The following is a 14,011-nucleotide window of genomic DNA, read 5'->3' as shown; positions in this document are numbered from 1 at the left end:
ACGTGGCCCTGTTGCTGCCGTGAAAGAAAACTCTCAGACGACCACAAAATTTACCGTCTCGCGTTTGCACAGGCGAATGTGGGTCGCAATTGGGAAAACGTAGTTTTCTCAGATGAATCCATATTCACAACATCAAATGAGGGACGCCGTTTTGTGTATCGTCCGAGAGGCACTCGATATGACCCTGGATATGTGGCTGCTTGCAATCGCAGTGGCCATGTATCTATTTCATGTTGGGAATGGATTTTCAGTCGTGGAGCAGGACAGCTTCACAGAATTGAAGGACATTTGGACAGTGCTCAGTACTCAGACATTATGAGTAATATCATGGTGCCATCTGTACGAGTATTACAGCCTGATGGTGTAATTCAGTTCCAGCACGACCAGTCGCCAATACATACTTCCCGTGTGGTTCAGGAATGGTTCGCAGGGCAGCCTGAGATTGATTTAATTGACTGGTCGCCTCGTGGAGCAGACCTCAATCCCATGGAAAATAGGTGGGCAGAAGTGAAGCGCACTCTAAGGGACAGTTGGCCTGAGGCAGATCCACCAAGAACTCAGGATGACCTGTGGCATCTTGTTTCCGGAGCATGGCTGGAGGTAGGGGAAGGAGATAGATTTGTCACCCATTTAATAGATTCCATGCCCAGAAGAATGAAGCGTGTAATAAATTGAGAAGGGTCTTGGACACAATATTAATGTCTCCGCCTTAACTCCCGAAAACAGCTCTTTTCAAAAACGCTTCTGAAAATATTTCTAAAAGTAAACCACTCCTTGTATACGAAATCAGTGCAATTCTACTAACAAAAAAAAGATAAATCGCTGCAGGCTTTGAACTCGAGACATCTTCATTGCCAAGCCCGTACTCTACCAGTGAGCTAACATGAACTCGCAACCCAAACCCGACTTTCAATTTCTGGTATTCGATGACAATGATGCTCATATACTTTGCAAATGTTGTATTCAACTTGGGATATTCCGCAACACACACACACATAAACAAAGCGCGCGCGCGCGAGAGAGAGAGAGATGAATATACAAAAGCATATTCAACGTATTCGAATGAGACTCTAAGTAACGACATTCCGTTCTAAAGATAATTTGTGTTTCTTCCCGTGACGTTAAGGGGATCGGGAAAAATTAGTGTGTCTTGAAGCAGGATCCGACTTTGGATACTCTGTTTATACACTTTCTATATCCGTAGGAATATACTGTATTTCACGAATGTAAATGACATGCTGTAATGAGAATATTGAGAAGTTACATCTGTATGACAAATAGCTGCAAATAAATACACTACATAATTTATTTATTGCTATTGAACGATTTTCCTAACTTGTATTTAACATTCTCATATATAATACCGACCTACGGTGAATACCTACCTATCTCAGATGTTATATTTTAAACATAATAATTACTATGTTCTGCAATGATTCTGTTATATATATATACAACTGATGTATTTTAATGTAATTATTTTATATAATTTTTCATTCATTGCGGAAAATATAATTTTTAAAAAAGCATTGACCGAGATAGGAATCGAACTCGCAACCTTATGACTTAAAATCCGACAGCTTACCAGTGAGCTAACCCAAGGACCTCCCTAAACATGTTTTTAGCAAAACATATATAACGGTTCTAAAGATAATTATGCCATTCATATCCACTACAAACGCTGTTTTTGTTCTACTTTGACTTTTATTTTAGTACTCAGGCGATAATTATGTTCTGTCTTAACTTTGAGCATTCTTTTACATGTGGAAAGATTCGTTTACGTATCTAATTATTCAATTACGTATGGAGAGCTAAATGACAAACAAGCAGTGCTGACATTAATACAAGGTTTCGAAATATTGTAACATTAAGTATTTCAATCAATGTTGCTTTTTTTTCTACACTTGGTAACAAGTCTTATTATATTTAAAAGAAGAAAACACATCTTCAAACTTTTTCCCGATTGCAAAGGCTGGCTTGGAGGTTCGAACCTGGTTTACTTTTTCCGAAGATACCCGAAGTTGGACTTAGAAAATTTTTGCCTCAAAACACCAATAAAGAATGCGCTCAACCTTTTTGAGACAAGGTGTACTTCCGGGAGTATTACTCTCCCGAGCGAGTCGTCGTACGACGCGCAAACTTGTCAAACGACGGCGTGGGAGAGTGAGAAAAATCAGCAACTCAGGTGCAAAGGGTTACGGGTTCCAATCTCGCTCGAGTCAAGCTTTTTTTTTTTTTTGCTTCAACCAATAAAGTAGGCATTTGTAACTATAAGTAAAATATTAATTCACCATATGTTTATAATGCATAAATCAATAGAAATTTTCAATTACTTGTAAATTCTTTTGATGTTCCATTTTAACTAGAAACAAAATTTAACCTCTTCCGTGAATATTATTGTTACTGCAGTCGTTGTGTAAAAAATGTTCTTGAAGCTTCGTGTCTACATCTGTTGACAGTGTGTAGGGATGCACGCGAGACGAGACAAGACGAGAAATTGAAAAGTCTCGTCTCCTCTCGCAAATGTGAAGTCTCGTCTTGCGCGTCTCGCGCGAGACTTTCTCGCATGGTCTCGCAATCTCGCATATATTCTGGGTCAAAATTTTGCAATCTGTTATTCTATTTCTGTTAATGAATGATCATGTGATATTCTGTCCGAAGGCAGGTATTTGACCTAAAAGTCCCTTGGTAAGGTGAGTCCATGGTGGTTTGCCATTGCTTTCCATGTTATGAACGTTCATAACATCCTAAGGAGACGGAACCTAGAGTTCAACATGGTATCCGAACTTGTGTCCCCTCCGCTCCAAATTAAAAGAAAAGTTGTGCTGGAATTTGATTGCTGGACCAGTAATTTTCGTCAAATTAATAGCATAATTTACAGCAAAACCAGCATAAATTGTTGCTGGATCCAACATTGTTTTCCAGCTTAGAGGTCTCCAGCAATATTTTCCAGTATGCCATGCGGGCGCATTTTTGCCCCGAAACAAAGTCACCAATGTAATTAGGATAGAAAGAATATAACATTTCCGTATATGTTTTTCTGAACTCATTGAACCAAACCCGGATCCTTTTACTATATATATATATATGTAAATTTCTTCGTCTTTATTTAACCGGATTTCAACCTTGTCTTTGCCTGCTTCTAGTCCGAGGAAGCTAGGACTTCCTGCCTTTGCCTGCTTTAATGTCACAATATCCAAAATTGACATGGATTGTTTCCTTAGAATATGTCTGAACTTTCTTTTCGGAAAGTTTAAACTTTCTAGCATTAAATTTGTGAAAGTAGCAGAGAAAATATAAAAATACGTTACTTGTGTCCAGTAGCATAGGGAAGGGGGGGCAAAGAGGCCGCCCTCCAAAAAGGTTCGACAATGTTCTTTGGTACTTTGATGTTTGTAATTTTTTATATATTTTTATGTTTATATTTTTTGTTTGTAATTTCTTTATATGTACCTATAACAGCACTTGCCCCCCCCCAAACACACATTCTGGTTACGCTACTGAGGAGAACAGTGCTGCCATCTATTGTCGCCTATCTCCCTTTACACCAACCACCAAGGAATAACATTACTTGTGTCAACGGACTTGTAGATAACGCAATATGTTAACAATTGCGAGAATCAAAATATCCAGCAAACTATACTTGATACGAAAAAAGCTTTCTGGATCAATTTCCAGATCATACAGTTGAACTAACTGCAGTGTTGCCAGAATATCAACACCTGAAAAGTTTTGATTAACCCGACAGCACTGGTGTCAAGCCACAAAGACCCAGACCACGTATCCTTTGATCTTGAGCTAAGTAAAATGCTGACCTTACAAGAACGCGCTTTTGTCTAACTTTCTACTTCAACACCTCAGTTGTAGACCACATTCTATCGCTTGCTGAGAGGCATTCTATCCGGAGGCATCTAACTAAAAATATGTTATTTCTGCGAGCCGGGCCGGGGATAAACCTTGATGAGAAGGGATTTCAACGTCATCCCCCAACATTAATCGCTAGTAGTAATGTGAAAAAGACAGAAACAACAGAAATATCACATTTCGCAGCAATAGGGAGTCTTGTTCCATTTTCAGACCAAAAATAGAAGTTCATGTATTCGTGCGCGCCCGCGTGTGTGTGTTTGTGTCGCAAAATAAAGTCCTAAATCGATGCTGTAATAAATTTCCAATTTACAAAGCTTTTTATGATGTTTGCAAACTAAAGAAGGCTTTAATTATGAAAATCAACCTTGCATAATAATAAATCTCATAAAATGTCTATTGCCTCAATCACTTTTTTTCCTGGAGGCATTAACGCAAAACTCAATAAATGTAAAATCACTAAATATACAATTAAAAGTAATTCATAAATGTTGCGAGACTGCGAGAAGTCTCGCGAGACTTCTCGTGCGACACTTAACCGAGTCTCGTCTCGCATGGTTTAGTCTCGTCTCGCATAAAATTTTCACTCTCGTCTAGTGTCTCGCGTGCATCTCTAACAGTGTGAAAATTACAAGCGGTATGAGGGGAAATCTGCGTTGGTTATAGCAACACCCAGTATTAGCAAAGGGGATTTCCCCCCTCAACTTCTTTGTAAATCGCACACTGTCAACAGATGTAGACACGAAGCGTCAAGAACATTTATTACACAACGACTGTCGTCACGGGCGCAGATCATGGGGGGCCGACTCCCAAGCTCATGTGGGCCCCATGTATTTTTATGAATATGTATTTTTATATGTATTTTTTATTGTTACATGTATTGTTGTATGTATTTTTTATAAATGCCCCCTCCCAAATTTACAGAGAAATCGGCGCCGTTGACTGTCGCAACCATAATACAATCGTGATATCGGTATATTTACGGAATAGATTAAATTTTCTTGCTAATTTACATGGAACATCGAAAGATTTTACAAGTGATTTTAAAATGTCTATTGTTTTATTCGCTATAAACATATGGTGGCTTAATATTTTATTTATAGTTACAAACGGTTACTTTATTAGTTGAAGTAAAAAACAAACAAGGATTGACTCCAACGGGAATGGAACCCGGGTAGCTTTGTATACAAGTTGCACACTTTACCCACTCTGCCACGCCGTCCGTTGATATACTTGCACGTCGAACAGTATATATGGCGAGTAGAAAACTTTTGAAGACTGTTTTTTTTCCTTATTTTTGCCCATTGCGTTCTCCCAGTTTGTAATATTAACTCATTAAATGTGCATTACCTTCTCTCCCTGTTTCAAATAGAAAGATTGAATTTGGATATTTTCTACAAGACTATTGTCGAGATATAGAATTTCATATCCAATATTTATGTTTACTTGGTAATGGAATTAATAGAATTGGAAGTAATTGTTTTGTGTAAGTATAATTGTGCAGAACAGACATAGATAAATGTTTTGTGCTGCTATATATAAATGTATGAAAATTGTTAGGAAAATTTATGGAGGGGTTGAAAATATTCTTCCCAGGCTGGAACAACAGTAATTAAGTTAGTGTCAGGGAAAGAAATTTGCTTAGCTTTCCCCCTTAGAAATAAACGTTTCGTAAGTAACAAACGTTCTATGTCTGCCTACCTTTCTGTGTAGCTCGGTGGATGAGTGAGGAGAGTCATTGCTTCGTAATGATGAGGTTGGTGGTTCAAGTCCTGCCCAGGCCAGTCCATTTTTTCATTGTTTGTTTCCCATATCTGATGATGTTTCTCCCCCTCTGTAATCATCCGATACTCTCAACTGAGTTCTCCACTTGAATTCAACAATTGGTAGTGGGATGCTCTCAGGTTCGGGTGAGCTTTTACATGTCTACTTACAAAATCAAAATTTTTGACAAAATATGGATGCTATCCGATCATTTTGTCTCAAATTCTAAATTTGCGCATGTGACTGTATCTCTCTTTCATCATATTTACATCTCTCGTTTTCCAAGGTCATCAGCTATGACATAAGATGGCTTGGGAGCAAAGATTGAAAAGTGCTATACCATAAAAGTGCTATACCAATGGGCTCACTCTCACTAAGTATTTGATTAAATGTATGTGTTTTCACACTGATGGAGGGAGGGGGGGTATCCGCTCTTCCTACCCTCCTGAAGTGACAGGATATTTATTCAGACTCTGCAAAGTCATTTCAGATCAAACGACAGAAAGAGTGTTCATTCCAACAGCAACAGGATTGGACTTCAATTTTTTGTTTCAACTTATCTCCACAAATAGAACAAATATCAAGTAATATGTTTGCCATAAGAAGTAGATTCATTTCATTTGGAGAAATGATGCTGTAGACGATAGTGGGAATTTCGCCCAAGTGTACGGGAATTTTCAGTGCCTGGCGTTTATGCCACCCGCCTTCCTTTACAGCTAATTTGGTTGCATACTCCCCGGCAAATGCTTCGGACTCAACTGGTGGAGCACTTTAGCCGTAAACCTTCATATGGCTGTACCATTTAGAAGTGTCTTTCGCTGTACATTCTTCACAAGGGCAAACGTAATTAATACGTTAGGTTAGCTATAACAGAGGGAATCACAGACCGTGTGTGAGTACAACAGGTCAGGGCTTCTTTCCCATTTTAGTTTTAGCATGAACACACGGCATCCAACCATACCGCGTAAACATTGCTGGAATTCTATCATGGAACAACAAACTAGAATTTCAGCAATCTCCTTCGCTGACGTCCCTTCAAGAGTCCAGATGCCAGTCCAAGGTACTACTGTCCTTTCAGACACCTTAAGTGGCGCCTGTCCAATCATCGAGTCTGCACCGTCACTGGCCTGTGGAAAGCCTGTAACGAGAATTTGAACAATACCTATGGTGCAGTTTGCACCGTAATCTCCTGCAATGGAAATTCCGATGCTGGGCTCAGTAGAGATGGTCTACAGATCAAACACAAATGGTGGTGGAAACACGGCATTTCCTAGATAAGTGACAAATTCAAATTTGGCTCAATATAAGTGAATCAACCTCTCTACACAAAATTGATGGATGTATTGGATATATTTTATGAGACGAGATATATTTTATTTTTAATTTACATGAACATAAGGAATCTTTCCGACCTATATTTTAGTGTATTTAAAAGCCAATACGTGGGAGTTTCTTTTGATCTTACTAGTTGCAGGTGTGTATCTTTCATAGTGTCAGGCAGTGGTAAATCTAGCCTAGTCCCCCTCAGTTTTCTGAGCTACAAAGATAATTTAAATTATTATTTATATATTTTTTGAAGTTTATAGTAAACTCATGATATACCTATCATAATCTGGGTTCTGGCTGTCTCTCAGTTTCTACCTTCTAGATCCTCCACTGATTAAGCTATTATTTATATATTTTTAAAAGTTTATAGTAAACTGATGATATACCTATCATAGTCTGAATTCTGGCTGCCCCCCAGTTTTTACCTTCTAGATCCACCTCTGGTGTCATGGATCCTAAATGAAATTTCATATGTTGTGGAGGCATACATTGCTAATCAAGATTCGATCATCGCAGCACAAAGGCGATTCAGACGCCACTTCAGGGAACATGATGCCCACATACCAGAAGGTGACTCTTTGTGCAGTTCATAAATGATCCCTCAAAAAAAAGTTATCTAGACTACATCCACAGTATCATTGCTAAGAGACAATTCAACGTGTTGCAAACACTATGGAACAAAGTCTCTGTTAACTCTATCTGTCGACTGTCTTAAGAGGTGAATGTTCCCCGTAGCAATGTCTCTAGCATTCTGAGTTAGTAGATCTTCTGTAGTTCAGGTCTTACACAATTCAGGATATGTGCGTCTACATAACTTTTAGGACTTCTAAACTTTAGGACTGGTGTATGTGAGATTGAATGCAGTTTAGGACTACTGGACGTTCTACGAGATTCTACGAGGTGCTATCCAAAATATCCGAGAATGTCATTATAAAAATCAGAAAACTATAGTTACGTCCTAATGTCCCCCACAGGGTGAATGATGTTGAGGACTCGTTGCAATTCCACTTGATTGTCTTCATTGGAGTCAAAACGTCGCCCTTTCAACACGAGTTTCATCTTCAGGAACACGTAGAAGTCACACGGAGCTAGGTCAGGAGAGTAGAGAGGGTGGGGGGACCATTGCCATGTTGTTTTTGGTCAGGAATTCCTTTACAACGATCCAGGTGCCTGTAACCAGTCTTTCGTTTGCCATGGTGCAGCAACCAGTCTTTCGTTTGCTACAGATCTGACCATTTGCACCAAACATCTTTCCTCAGTCTCTTCAAAACCTCGCAGTAAAATTTCCCGTTGACATTCTGACCAGGTGGAACAAACTCCTTATGCACAATTCCTCGAATGTTAAAAAAGAAAAATGATCAGCATCGACTTGATGTTGCTGCGAACTTGTCGAGCTTTTTTCGGCCTTGGAGAGGATGGCGTCTTCCATTGTGATCATTGCTGCTTCGTTTCCAGGTCATAACCATAGACCCAAGATTCATCACCTGTAATGACTGTGGATAAGAAGTTTGGATACTCTCGAACTCTTTGTTGCAGCTCAGTGCACATCTGAATCCTGAGGGATTTCTGATCAGTGCTGACAAAGGCGAGGGACAAACTTCGCTTCAAAACGTCTCATGCTCCGTTCATTAGATAGAATTCGTTGACATGTACCGTACGACGGTCGAAGTCTGTTACAAACATCGTGAATTGTCTGCCTTATATCTTCGTGAGTCACATCACGCACTTTCATGATCATTTCCAGTGTTGTGCATGTTGACGGTCGAGCAAAACGTTTTCCATCTTCCACAGATTCGCGTCCTTCTTTGAAACGCTTGGACCAATCAAATGTTCTTGGTTGACTCAGTGTACTCTCACCAAATGCTTTTTTCAGCATGCGGTGGGTTTCGGCTCGAGTTTTCCTCAACCTGACACAGAACTTGATGCAAATCCGCTGGTTCTTAACGTCGCAGAAGCACTGAAGAACGTCCTGACATGCACAACTACAACTCTCAACTGAATGCGCCAAAGATGACGCAACTTTGTGATGCAATAGCTAATATATGTACCTCAAGACATCTAGCGGTGGAATGCCGTACTGCTACTGGTTTGCCCGGTAAAAAAAAAAAAAACTATTGGATATTTTGGGTAGCACCTCGTATATTATCGATAATGAAAGATAATTCGGTTGTAAGAAATTTCGTTTTAAAATAAACCAGTAGAAATGCCAATCAGATCAAAACATGCCTATTTGCCTTTGTGTTTCAAAATGACAGAAAAAAAAAAAAACAGAAATCTGACATCAAAAGAGCATTTACTTTTACACTGTTACGTCAACAGTCTTTGCAATAACAACAAGCCTTTGAAAACCTTCCGTTAAGAAAGAAAAAAAATACCATCCTGTTATTTTCTCACACAGACGAACAAAGCCATCGGAGAACAATAGATGAAACGCATCAAAGACGAATGGATAACTAGAAAGCGTTAAGAATAGACATGACAAGGAACAGCTCCAGATTGATGGCTTTAAGCTTGGGATTTGAACTGACAGCCCAAACCAAATGATTCTTTCTGCTCCCGAAACCTTTGCTACTGGCGCCTTTTGGTAGATATAGTTAATGGAGGCATCCACTTTGAAGACATCTAGTTTTCCATGGCCATAGAGGATCACGACAAAGATGTTATCTCTATTTTTTCAAAAGAAAAATCATGTTAACGCGAAAAATATGAATGACAAAATGTTGTAGACATATCTGGAAGAAATACTTCATAAATCAACAAAGAGACAGGTCATATGTGACGGAATGTAGTCTCATATACATACGTATGTGATACAAAAAGAAATGACCGGTTTACTGCATTCCTTTGCTAAAAGGTAATCTGTATTTGCTAAATAATGCAATTAAAACAACTACTATTCTGTTAACCGGCAAAGAGAATAAAATATTTTAAACCAAACGATTCATTTATATAGTATCAGATCCACATGGAATTATCATGCGTCTTGTGCATATTGTATTCTGGCGCCAGCAGATATTTAAGTTAAAATAGCGGTGATCATGTTTTTAACTGGGAATTGCTGAAGGGAATTCTAAAGAAGATTGGTTGCAATGGAAACACTGAAGACAAGCAAGAAACTTATACGTGAGATATTCCGGGTGGCAACGATGAACTCAATAAAAGTTACGTGCAATCTTAAGGGTCTTCACTACACCGAAATTAAACTACCGCTAATTTTAGAGTTTTTCTGTAATATTTTCAAAACAAATTGAAATATTCGAAAAGCAGAAACGTAGTGAAATAGACAATACCATTTTGCATGTGATACTTTTACCACAATTCATCTATCTGCTTTTGGTATGCCGCTATGTACAGAACCCGCAAAGAATACTAAATCTGTCTACAGTTGCAAATCGAAAGCAGATAGGTGAATTGTAGTAAAGGTATCACATGCAAAATCGTATTGTTTAGTTCACTACGTTCCTGTTTTCCGAATATTTTTATTTGCTTGGAAGATATTACAGAAAAACTCTAAAATTAGAGGTAGTTTAATTTCGGTGTAGTGAAGACCCTTAACGTTAAAAAATTACATTTAAGCAATAATTCTTCATTATACAAACTTTACTCGTAATGATAAACTTATCGCTAAGCAAAGCAAACCGATTTCTATTATAAAACTAACATTGTGTAACAGTTTCGCCAAGAGATGGCGTGGGTCAATGAAAACGTACCCACGACCCACCATAACCCAGCACCTACCATGACCCACTCTGACCTATCACCCATCAAAATCCATCGTCATCAACTCTGACCTATGATCCACGACCTCTTCTCCACTGACTAAAGAGTACACCTGTAATGAAACAAGGCTTTGAAATTTTATCACTAATCGAAGTTTGAATTTCTACGGTCAATCGGTCAAGTACTACTCTGTTACAATAATCGTGGGTCTGACCTTTACCATATAAAATGGTAAAGTGTTTGTCATGAGTCATATTACGATGAATTTCAATTTAATTATCATATATAATTATTTCCTTGTTGAATTACAGGATGAAAAATAGGATGGAAAATAGGATGAAATTTCAAAATCTCAAATCAAGTTAAAGTAGGTCAACGTAAAGGGGGAAAAAGTGTAAAATTCTACTGTCTCGAATGCCAAGTAGTAAATCTAATTGCTATTATTACAATTACAAATATCAATATCCAAAAGTGCCTGAAGTTCTTTTTTCACTTAGACATACTCATCTCAGGTAATAAATAGAAACACATGAAAAAGGAAGATAAATACAGACTTTGAAAGTAAAACGTAGACAAATTTACCAGTGTTCGGGAGATGCTGTCAACAATGCACTGAGTAGAGTGGGTCATGGTGCGTTGTGAGTGGTGGGTTGCGGTAGGTGACATCCTGTTGACCCACGACCCAATCACAAATGTTGATTCACTTGTCCCACGACCCACTCCACCTCTCGTACCGCTAACCAAACACTTCGGCTTCATCAGATACTTTGACTTGGTCTCGTCTCGAAGTACAAATATCTGCCTCGGTCTCCTCTCGAGCAAGTATCGGTACAGTCTCGATTTATAAACGCCCTTTAGATCTCAATACCACCCCTACAGATAAATGAAATCACTCATGCAAATGAAGCTGCCCGAACTCTGGTTACGCATAGAGCCAACACCCACCATCTCTCGCTGTCGCTGCTGGTTATTATGAATACTGTAATACAGAGAAAAATACAAGGGAAACATCTCTCATCTTTAGTATTTATCATATTTATTCTAACTTTATTCAATGTAAAGTTGTTTTTTTTTTTTTTTTTTTTAATAATTTCATATTTTACGAGCGCCTTCTAATATTTTCTTGCGGATGCTACACCCCCAGCCCCTTGTGCTCGTACAACCTGATCCTTTCCTAAAAACAGCCTGACAGACGCCATTTAATATCACTCTATAGTGATCGCACGTAGTCGTGAAGCTTGACCTAGAGCTACCAATTTCAGCACCGAATAGAACGCAAGAGTGTGTTCCAGTCATCAACTCTCATTCATCAAATTTTGCCAGCGTTGTCTGTTGTGCCATGTGGAGAACATCTCTTGAGCGTATACTGTTGTCAGATTGGAGATAAGTTTATTTTTGTTGTTGTTTTATATTTTTGCTGTTATTATTATTACTATTTAATTCAAATAATTGTTAAGTGTTCGTGTTATAGTTCGTGTTAAGTGCTGCTTTTTTTTCACTCGTTTGCCATGTCCTCTAAGTTTGGCAACATTGCTGGTTCACTTGTGCTGTTTCACGTTTTCTCAAATGTGCGTTCGGAAGGCAGCTCCACGAATCGTACCGAATTGTTCCGACGCATCACACGTGACGGAAGGCAGTTCTATGATTGGTGTAGAGCTCAGGCTTCACGAGTCGTTGCAGTCACTATAGAACAGATAATCAAGAAGGGTATACGTAAGACGGTATTTTGGTAGGTAGTACAGGTTGTCGTTGTGGATACTAGGACTACTGGAAAAGTTTTTAACAGCGCTATTGTTCCGATCAGCACTCCCGATGCGTCTAACGTAAGTTAAAGTTCAATCCACATCGGCATGGGAATGACGAGGGTAGGAAAGGGTGACATTTAAAACAATCAAAAGAAAAAAAAAAAAAAGACCGCGATATTAGTAACAAACCATTGCTTTCGGGGTTGCTATGATAAATAGTTGCATTCCTGAGGCAGCTAAAGAGCAAGTTCAGTTCACATCAGTATGGTAAATGAGAACGGGTGGAAAGGAAATGACAACGGAATTTTATAATCACAATTAACATTATCATTGAAATGCGTATCCCAAGAGCGGAGGGATCAAATACGTGGGTCGGTCAAGTTTTTCTATCATCATCATCATCATAGGTATTCTGCCCCTACTGGCAGGTGGGGTGCTGAGTGCCACGGGTGCTGACTGCCACAGCCAATTATTGGTGCTGATTGCCACGACTGGCGCTAATTGCCAATATCAAGGTGCTGACTGCCACGATGGCGTGCTGACTGCCACGAGCCTGAGAGAAAGTTGCTAGACGTAACATTACCGGACGCCAAGAAGCATGAAAGAAACTAGATGATCCTTAGGATCGTGTTGTTCAGACCAACACCTAACAAAGGTAAACAGGTCTCTGTATGTACACTCATGTTCAAAGTTATTGTCACATGATTATAAATATGTTGTTCTAGTAATATAATTTGATAACGAATTCACCCGGTATTTCTTATAATGTTAGTATGTGTATAATCGGCAAAGACAAGTATGTGGTAAATCTCATGTCAAAAGAGCAGTAAATAAGAACAATAAAACGAAAATAAAATTTTCTTGTCCATTTAGTTACATTTTATTTTACTCATTATGATTTTCGTATTTATAATTCTTTTCCTATGAAATTTATCACAAATATAAATTTCCTGATTATACACATAATATAAGTTTTAAAAGTACTCTGCAAAATTATCAAATTATATTCTTACAAGAAGATAGTTATAGATATGCGACAATAATTTTGGACATGAGTGTACTTTCAGTTTTGTCAGGGAGCGGTGCGTACAAAATTGGTACGATTTATGTATTCTCACTTGAACTCCCTATGTCAGCATGAACTGTGTACAGCTGCGCAAATTGTTTCGAGCAGCTCTTGAAAGTTCTATCAAAAAAGCACTGCTGGCTGTACCTCACAAGGGAAGTTCAGGAGAAAGCACTCGCCTGCAGAGAAACTAAGCATGCCATTTGAAGTCCCAATTTATGCTGATTATAACAAACTAATAAAATTCCTGTACGGTTGAGAACGGTTCGAGATATTCAACTTGGAAGTTTATATGAGAAAATGAGGATATACGCATTTATACGCGTTAAGTACAACATAATTAGTAACGAATATTGACATACGAATTGAAAGCTATCGGAAGTAACAGAAAAAAAAAGTGTTTCGTAATAACTAACTGGTTTGTTAGATACAATTAGTCATTACATTGTTCACAATAATCATAGGTTAAAGATGAAAATTGATCACTGTTGTTCTTCTGTTTTATGAAGAAATGACGCAGGCAAAA

The sequence above is a fragment of the Thermobia domestica genome, chromosome 5 (genome assembly GCF_964235325.1).
Source record: "Thermobia domestica chromosome 5, izTheDome1.hap1.1, whole genome shotgun sequence".
Taxonomy (NCBI): domain Eukaryota; kingdom Metazoa; phylum Arthropoda; class Insecta; order Zygentoma; family Lepismatidae; genus Thermobia; species Thermobia domestica.
This window is presented reverse-complemented; position numbering follows the sequence as displayed.